We start from the raw sequence: 10,080 nt of genomic DNA on the forward strand, positions 1-10,080 counted from the left end.
GATGATATCTCAAAGTAGTTTTGATTTGCATTTCTCGGATGGTTAAAGATGATGAGCATTTTTTCATATGTCTGTACGCTGTGCGCCTGTCTTCTTCAGAGAAGTTTCTCTTCATGTGCCTTGCCCAGCCTGCAATGGGATCACTTGTTCTTTTCTTGCTTATACGTTTGAGTTCTCTGTGGATTCTGGTTATTAAACCTTTGTCAGAGACATAATCTGCAAATATCTTCTCCCATTCTGAGGGCTGTCTGCTTGCTTTACTTACTGTGTTCTTGGCTGTGCAGAAGCTTTTTAGTTTGATCAGGTCCCAGTAGTGTATTTTTGAAGCTGCTTCAATTGCCCGGGGGTCCTCCTCATAAAATACTCACCCAGACTGATTTCTTCCAGGGTTTTCCCTGCACTCTCTTCTAGTATTTTTATAGTTTCATGTCTTAAGTTTAAATCTTTAATCCAACGAGAGTCTATCTTAGTTAATGGTGAAAGGTGTGGTTACAGTTTCAGTCTTCTACAGGTTGCCAGCCAGTTCACCCAGCACCATTTGTTAAATAGGGAATCATTTCCCCACTGAATGTTTTTAATTGGCTTGTCAAAGATCAAATAACAGTTAAGTAGCTGGGTTCATTTTTTGGTTCTCTATTCTGTTCCATACATCTACTTCTCTGTTTTTGTGCCAGTACCATGCTGTTTTGATCACTATCAATTTGTAGTATAGTCTGAGGTTTGGTAGCATGATTCCTCCTGCTTTGTTTTTATTTCTGAGTAATGTCTTGGCTATTCAAGGTTTTTTCTGATTCCATATAAAATGAAGTATTATTTTTTCAAGATCTTTAAAGTATCACAGTGGAGCTTTAGTAGGGATTGCATTAAAATTGTATATTGCTTTGGGTAGTATAGCCATTTTAACAATGTTCATTCTTCCCAGCCATGAGCATGGTATGTTTTTCCATTTGTTAACATTTTCAGCTATTTCTTTTTGTAGAGTTTCATAGTTCTCTTTATAGAGATCTTTCATGTCCTTTGTTAGATAAACTCCCAAATATTTCATCTTCCTTGGCACTACTGTGAATGGAATAGAGTCCTTAACTGTTTTTTCAGCTTGACTATTGTTGGTATATATAAAGGCTACCGATTCATGAATGTTGATTTTGTAACCTAAGACGCTGCTGTCTTCCTTGATGACTTCTAAGAGTTTTGTAGTAGAATGCCTGGTGTTTTCCTGATATACAATCATATCATCTGTGAAGAGCGAAAGTTTGATCTCTTCTGACCCTATGTGGATACCCTTGATCGCCTTTTCTTTCCTAATTTCAGTGGCTAAAACTTCCATTACAATGTTAAAGAGCAATGGAGACAATGGGCAGCCTTGTCTGGTTCCTGGTCTGAGTGGAAATGATTTCAATTTAACTCCATTCAATACAATATTGGCTGTGGGTTTGCTGTAGATGGCCTCTATCAGTTTGAGAAATGTCCCTTCTATACCAATTTTCTTAAGTTTTCTGATCATGAAGGGATGCTGGATATTATCAAAAGCTTTTTCTGCATCAATTGAGAGAATCATATGGTCTTTGGTTTTTAATTTGTTTATGTGCTGAATTATACTTATAGATTTATGTATATTGAACCAGCCTTGAGACCCTGGGATAAAACCGACTTGGTCATGATGTATAATTTGTTTGATGTGTTGCTGGATTCTGTTTGTTAGGATCTTGTTGAATATCTTTGCATCTATATTCATTAGTGATATTGGTCTATCATTTTCTTTACTTGTTGGGTCTTTTTCTGGTTTGGGGATCAGGGTGATGTTTGCTTCATAGAACATGTTGGATAGTCTTCCTTCTTTTTCTACCTTTTGGAACAGGTTGAGTAATATAGGTACTAATTCCTCTTTAAAGGTTTGGTAGAATTCTGATGTGAAGCCATCTGGTCCCGGGCTTTTCTTTTTAGGGAGGTTTCATATGGTTGATGCTATTTCAGAACTTGATATGGGTCTGTTCAAAATTTCCACTTGATTCTGGCTAAGTCTTCGAAGGTGACGTGTTTCCAAGTATTGGTCAATTTCCTTCAGATTTTCCTATTTCTGAGAATAAAGTTGCTTGTAATATTCATTAAGGATTTTTTGAATTTCTGAGGAGTCTGTTGTTATTTTGTCTTTGTCGTTTCTGACTGATGAGATTAGAGATTTTACTCTTTTTTTTCTGGTTAGGTTAGCCAAAGGTTTATCTATTTTATTGACCTTTTCAAAAAAACCAACTTTTTGATTTATTGATTTGTTGTATAATTGTTGTGTTTTCAATTTCATTTAATTCTGCTCTAATTTTGGTTATTTCTTTTCTTCTACTGGGTTTGGGGTTGGAATGTTCTTCATTTTTCAGTTGCTTGAGATGTCCATTAAGTTGTTCACTTCCTCTCTTTCCGTTCTCTTGAGGAAGGCTTGCAGTGCTATAAATTTCCCTCTTAGGACTGCCTTTGCGGTATCCCTGAGGTTCTGATAATTCGTGTCTTCATTGTCGTTTTGTTCCAAAAATTTGGCGATTTCCTTCTTAATCTCATCTCTGACCCAGCTATCATTCAGCATAAGGTTATTTAACTTCCATGTTTTTGTATGAGTATGCAGATTTCTGTTGTTACTGAGCTCAACTTTTATTTCATGGTGGTCCGAGAAGATGCAAGGAATAATTTCTATTCCTTTAAATTTACTGAGGTTAGACTTATGACCTAAGACGTGATTGATTTTGGAGTATGTTCCATAGGCTCATGAGAAGTATGTGTATTCAGTTTTGTTGGGATGAAATGTTCTGTAGGTGTCTGCTAAATCCAAATGTTGGATGGTTAGGTTTCAATCTAAAATTTCTTTGCTCAGCTGCTTATTGGAGGATCGATCCAACACTGCCAAAGGAGTGTTGAAATCTCCAACTATTATGGAGCTGGAGGAAATCAAGTTGCTCATTCAAAGTTGAAATTTTTTAAATATCTGCAAAAGAAAAAAATGATGCATAAGGTAGATATAACATCATATGTACTACCAAGCTTGCTAAAACAAAGTATGAACATTTATTTTTATCCTGTCCTTTACTATTTATTTTATACTCACATTATCTTTATAATGAGAAGGAAAAACTATTTTGAAGATGTGCTCTTTTCTCTGATAATGATATGTCATTCGTAGACCTGCTCCCCACACTGAAGAGGGCTCTCCCCTTCCTGGTGGCATCTGTCATCTGAATGCATGTCACACTGTGGAAACAAAGCAGGCCTTTGACCAACAAGCTCACACACACTGATGGAAAAGCCCTCCTTCTCCTCAGACAGGGGCTCATGGTAACAAATTATATCAGGATTCAATAACTTCACTAGCAAAAAAATACTGAGTTTCAATATTAATGGTCAAAGTTCCTCTCAAATTTCCTGAATCATTTTTACCTAAAATGTTTTTTATATGCAGTTGACACTTGAACACCAAACAGGGGCTTGAAGTAGGCAGGTCCCCTTATAAGCAGATTTCTTTCAATAAACATATTGGAAAAGTCTTTTGAAGATTTGCAACAATTTGGAAAAAACTCAAAGATGAACCATGTAGGCTAGAAATATCAAACAATTAAGAAAAAATTAGGTGTCTCATGACTGCATAAAGTATGTGTAGCTACCGGTCTATTTCATGATTTACTATCATAAAATATGCATAAATCTACTATAAAAAGTTAAAATTTATCAAAAGTTATACACACAAATACAGACGGTACATGGCACCAGTTCACAGGAGAGAGAAAAGTAAACACACATAAAGATGCAGTATTAAATCATAAATGCATAAAATTAACTAAAAGGCATACTGTACTACTGTCATAATTTTGTGGGCACCTCCTGTAGCTGTTGTGGTGAGCCCAAGTGTTGCCAGTATCTGCTGAAAACACTAAGATGTGCCGCTCATCAACTCTGAGTGAACAGTTCCTTCTTTCCAGTAAACTTCATATCACAGTAAAAAGTGAGCTCTCACTGTTCTTGTGTATTTTTCATCGTGTTTAGTGTAATAAGTCTTGAATAATACCATGAGACCCATACAAAGTGCCACTGGTGATGATGGCAGTGATCCCAGAGAAAAGTCATGACATTACAAGAAAAAGTGTTAATTGTACTGTGGATTGAGGTTTGCAGCTGGGTTGACCATCACTTCAGACAACTTTCCTTGTAAATGGACGATGCAAATTTACAGTATCAATAAACATGAGACAGTACTGTAAATGTATTTTCTCTTCCTTATACTTTTATTAATAACATTTTCTTTTCTCTAGGTTATTTTATTGTAAGAATACAACATATAATATATATAACATGCAAAATATGTGTTTATAAACTGCTTCTGTTATCAATAACACTTCTGGTCAGCAGTAGGCTACTAGTAGTTAAGTTTTAGGGGAGTCAAAAGTTAAACTCAGATTTTTGACTGTAAAGGGGTCAGCATCTATAATTCCCCAGAGTTGTTCAAGAGTCAACTATTTTACGTTTTAAGATACTAAAAAAGTCCCAAGTAGGCATTTAACTATTAAAGATAAATTTAACAGGGCAAGGTAACAGAGATCATTACCTCAGAGCTCATGCTTGTAACCTTAGCACTCTGGGAGGCCAGCTGAAACTGGAGGAGCACTTGAAGTCAGAAGTTGGGAGATCAGCCTGAGCAGTGAGATCCCGTCTATGCTTAAAATAGAAAAACATAGCCGGGTGTGCTAGAAGGTGCCTGTAGTCCCAGCTACTGAGGGAAGAGAATCACTTGCACCCTCCTCAAAAGGAGTTTGAGGTTGCTGTGAGCTATGATGACGCCACCCCACACTAGCCTGAAGCAACAGAATGAGTGAGACTGTCTCCTCCTGAAAAACATTGATTGTCCTTCCTAGACCTCACATTTCCTACATAAAAATATAAACAACATCCCCTCAACATGCATGTGTTACCATGTAGATTGTGAAGGAGAAGATTTTAAGTCTTTCTTCTTATAAGAAGATTTTAAAAGAATCTCATTTTTGGTGCCCTTTATTTTAACCTTGATTTCCCAAATACTTAATGCTAAATATCTCAGACAGAGATTAGTAAAACTGTACAAGCAAACTTCACCAAGTAGTTTGACTGTCACTGTAGGCAGTCTTTATGTCACAGCATCGAAGGAGTTAGGAATGATCTTCTCTTCCCAAAACACACCCAGTGTTAATTCTCAAATCTCACTGTTAGAGCAACATTCTTGTGAACTGAGCAGCAAAAATGCAAATACAGTAAGTCATCCACCGCCCATACTTATATTGTAAATTATATTTTCCTGCTTTCCAAATGGATATTCAAGTTGACAGGAGAAAGAAGCTCCACAGGTGGAATAAAGCTTGGCTGAGGAGCACTGTGTAGCTGGGGGTTGGGGCCGGGCATAGGAATGCGGGGGCGGGGGCTGCAGAGGATGTGACCACCAGAGGGCAAGGACAGCCACGGGCACAGGGATGGGTGGCTCTGCTTGTCCAGGGACAGCAGAGCAGAATATACCACTGGGTCTTGTTAAAGCTGTTACATTAGCCCTGCCCCAGAATAAGGAAGATCAACACTCTCCCAAAATGTGTTGTCTTCACTTGGCATTTCACCCAATGGGAATGTTAGTCTTGAATTGCCTAAAGTCTTTAGAAACTTATCCCACATGTAAAACAGAACCCTGAACAATACTGCCTCAAGTAAAGAGAAAAAAAGAGGCAAGAAACACAAGTATGGCAGATTTTAGAGCAAAGTAGTAGCAGATTTAGCATATTCTGGAAAATTGATAGCTCCCTTTAGTTGAAGATAGAATAGAAAACTCTGTTATCACTGTCCTTTCAAAAATGTATTAATTAATTTTCCTGCTTTACTAAGAAGTATAAGGATGATAGGAAATGTGTCAGGGTTTTGGGGGGTTCTGTTTCGTTGTTTGAGATAGTCTCATTCTGTTACTGCAGGTAGAGTGCCACGGCATTATAGCTCCCAGCAACCTCAAACTCTTGGGCTCAAGTTCTCTGGCTCCAGTTTTTCTATTTTAGTAGAGATGGGGTCTTGGTCTTGCTCAGGCTGGTCTTGAAATCCTGAGCTCAAGCAATCCACCCACCACGCCCTCCCAGAGCGCTGGGATTACAGGCATGAACCACCACACCTGGCCCAATAGTAAAGTTTTTGTTTATTTATTTTGGCAAGTGATGATCTAGAAACTGCTCCAAGCCTTTATTCTGGATAAAATAGCCAAATGGATACTGAGAGGCTGATGTTTTGCGTCTGGCTCTGCTACTGATCTGCTGGAGACTTTAGACCAGTTATTTTCAACCGGCGTACTGTGAGAGGATCTTATGTGTGCCACAAAAATTTTTAAAGATCATTAATTAAATTATTTTCAAAAGATGTTTAAAGCACAGTAAGTACATTCTTTTTCAAAATTTTTTATCAAACATAATTTAAGTATACCGTGGAAATTTGACCATAGATTCAAGTGTGCCATGAGATTAAAAAAAGGGCTTAAAAACACTGCTGTAGACAGTGCAATTTATGTCACGCTCCCCTTTCCTCCTTTTCCAAGGATGGTTGAATTAGACAATATTTTGCAAAGCCTTTTCTAACCCTAATTCCCAATGATTCTGGGTACGATTACATCATCCATACATGGGTAAGACACGGAAAGCATATCCTGAAGGTGTTTTTACTTCTAACTCCCTGTGCTGAAGTTGTTTAATTGATTCTGTTACTTTGCCCCCGTTCCCTCACAAAACAATTGAGCACAGTAAAAGCACTTCAGATTAATGGAGCCGTCTGATTATTTAGGAGCTACTTAAATAGGACTTTGCTATAATACTATTTACCGTGAGGCCTGAGAAAATTAGTGGCTTTAGGGTTACAGCCCTAATAATTTGCCTTCATAGATTTAAATGGAAATAACAGGCTGAAATAAGAGGACAAATAAAATTAGCAGTTTCCCGGATAATTCCTGGACAAACGTAAGTATTAAATCCTGTTGAAAAAAAGCAACAAGGTAGTAGCTCTGGTTCAAAAGAGACGCAGAAGGGAAACGGCTAAGGTTACTCCAACCCTAATTAAGGCCTTGGCAAAGTTCTGACTCCCGTAGTTTTCCTCGCCTCGGAGCTGTTCTGTTTCGTTTCTTGGAGTGTTAGGTGTCAGAGTGACTAATGTCTTTCTTTGTGGGCAATCTTCCCCCATATGGAATTTTGCCAGAAACATAGAAATAGGCAAAAAGAAAAAAATATTCCCTCAAGATCTCAAAGAGCAGCAGAGAATATGAACACAACTTGAGTCCTTGATAGACTCTCCTTCCTTCACTCAAGCATCCCTGTCTCCTTTTTGCCAGCTGGGAAACACAAAAAGGTTTCAAAGTTCCTGAAGACATCACCGTCTCGGTCGCCACAGACATGGCAGGCGTCTCGTCTGTATCATGGACCCTTCAGCTTCCCACCGCCCGGAGGCTGCCCTGTGCACTTGTGGCTACATGCGTATTTAGTCCAGTGTTTAGTGCAATGATTTTAACGTTCATCCTTGTTCTGTACCTTAGCTTCCCAACCTTCCATCCTCGTGCGTCTTTATTGTTTTTAACTTTCTCCAGTGTTTCTTTAGAGCTGCTCAGAAGGGACAGACTCTCCCAGCAGCAAATGCTCACACACAAGGGAGAAGTTTTTGCCTCCTGACAAACGACAAGGCCTTTGCTGGATTTGTTCCATGAAAAAAATACATAAGCAACAAGGACCACAAGGGCTGTCCACAGAGTATCCGGCCAGGCACTATGAGAAGGAGGGCCATACATGCCTGATACCGTCCGGACAGCCCTTGTGCGTCTAAGTCTTTCTAAGGCCAGTCCTAGGAGGGAACGAGGGTTGGGGGTGATTCTGACCACGCCTGAGCAGCACCGGCTCCTTCCTACGAGGCAATGACGGGCAGGAGAGCAAAGCTTGATTGAGCAAAGCTATTTCAAGAGCAAGCTTCACTTCCAGGGCTTGGCTGATTAAACCCACTTAGCACTTGTCAGCAACGGTATACAAACATCCTTGCCCAGGCACGTTCAAAGAACAAGATCCCAATCACTCATGCAGCCAGAGGACCAAAGACCCACAACCGACTGCACTGGTCTACTCACCGAGTGACAGAGGCAGCAGCAACACCACCTTCCTTGGAATCGTTGATACAGACAAAAAGAGCTGAAAAAATGTTTCCAAAGAATTTTGAATTCTGGCTCAGTGCCTGTAGTACAGTGGTTATGGTGCCAGCCACATATACCAAGGCTGGTGGGTTTGAACCTGGCCCAGGCCCACTAAACAACAATGACAGCTGTGCATTGTGTCAGGCGCCTGTAGTCCCAGCTACTTGGGAGGCTAAGCCAAGAAAATCGCTTAAGCCCAAGAGTTGGCGGTTGCTGTAAGCTCTGACACCACAGCACTCTACTGAGGGCAACATAGCAAGACTCTGTCTCAAAAAATAAATAAATAAATATTTTGAATTCTATGACCCCATAGAAGCTGTTCTTCGGCTCTTAACTCCCTGTAATAAAATGCCATCGGATGACACGAAATTGGATTGGGCTGGTGGTTATTATGTGTATTTGTTGCCTAGGGCTGCTGCAGCAAATTACGACTAACAGGGAGGTGTAATGCAGCAGAAATGTGTACTCCTACATTTCTGGGGGCCAGAAGTCCGAACCCAGGCGTGGGCAAGGCCACAGTGCCGCTGAAGCTCTGAGGGAGACTTTTGCCTTGCCTTATGTCCAGCTTCTGTGGCTCCAGGTGTTCCCAATCCCTGCTTTTATGTCCATGTGGCCTTTTTCTCTGTGCCCTGCACCTTCTTTTTTCATATAAGAACACCACTTGCCTTTGGATTTAGGGCCTGGTCTATTTCAGGATGATCTCATCTTGAGACCCTTTTTTCAAATAAGGTCATATTCGTGGGTTTCAAATAAATATGTCCTTTTTAAGAAGGGGTGGGGCATAACCATCACTCTGCTCACTATACTATATTGTTCCTCTAATTAGATTTATCCACTTCATAAAGCTTTGTACTGCCTATGCCATAACCTGGATTTCAGTTGAGGTCTTTCTTCTCTGTAAGACAGAGGTATAATTTGCTAGAACCCCAATTCTCTGCCTGTAAAAATCTAACCCCTCTCCAGGACTTCTACAAATTCCAGAGGTGGGTGAAAGAAATGGACAACAAATTCCAATGAATTAATTCAGTTCATGAATTATTTCACTGTCTTTCTCTTTATTCTTTCCCTTGTTGATCCAGAAAAAGAATTAGACCTAATTCCTCAATTTAAAATAACCCCTCTTGCAAGATTCTTACATAAATAATAGATTTTATTGAATTATCAATAATGGGAGAGGGAGCTGAACATATAAAAGCAAACCTGGCCAGGCACAGTGGCTCATGCCTGTGGTCCCAGCACTTTGAAAGGCTGAGGCAAGAGGATTGCCCGAGGTGAGGAGTTCACAACCAGCCTGAGCATCATAGCGAAAAATAGAAAAATTAGCCAGATATGGAGGTTCATGCCTATAGCCCCAGCTACTCAAAAAGCTGAGACAGAAGGAACTGTTGAGTCCTGTAGTTTGGGGTTACAGTAAGCTATGATGATGCTACAGGACTCTAGCCCCGGAGATAGACTGAGATCCTGGATGGATGGATGGATGGATGGATGGATGGATGGATGGATGGAAACATACACACATACATACAGGCAAATCCCTTAAATTAAATATACAAAATTCCTATTCTTGAGTTCCTCAGCCACATTCCCTGGCTTGGCTCTCAGTTCCATCCCAATCCTATATATTTCTTTGTAGTACAGTTTCACTCTCTATTTTTTTGCCTCCTTTAGCAAGCCCTGCCCTTTGAGACTCAACTTTTTAGTCTAGAATCATATTAAATGGGTTTCCTTCTAGAGAAAGTTCTCAGCCAGGGAAGAATTCTGGTACCAGCTATTAAGATTCTAATCCTCCTTTCCCTGTCCTACTATAACTCATTTACAATCTATCAAAAAGGCTTATTAAGGATTTCTTTTTTTTTTTTAAGTTGTAAATCAACTAAGGATCAAAA

The sequence above is a fragment of the Nycticebus coucang genome, chromosome 7 (assembly GCF_027406575.1).
Source record: "Nycticebus coucang isolate mNycCou1 chromosome 7, mNycCou1.pri, whole genome shotgun sequence".
NCBI classification, from domain to species: Eukaryota; Metazoa; Chordata; class Mammalia; order Primates; family Lorisidae; genus Nycticebus; species Nycticebus coucang.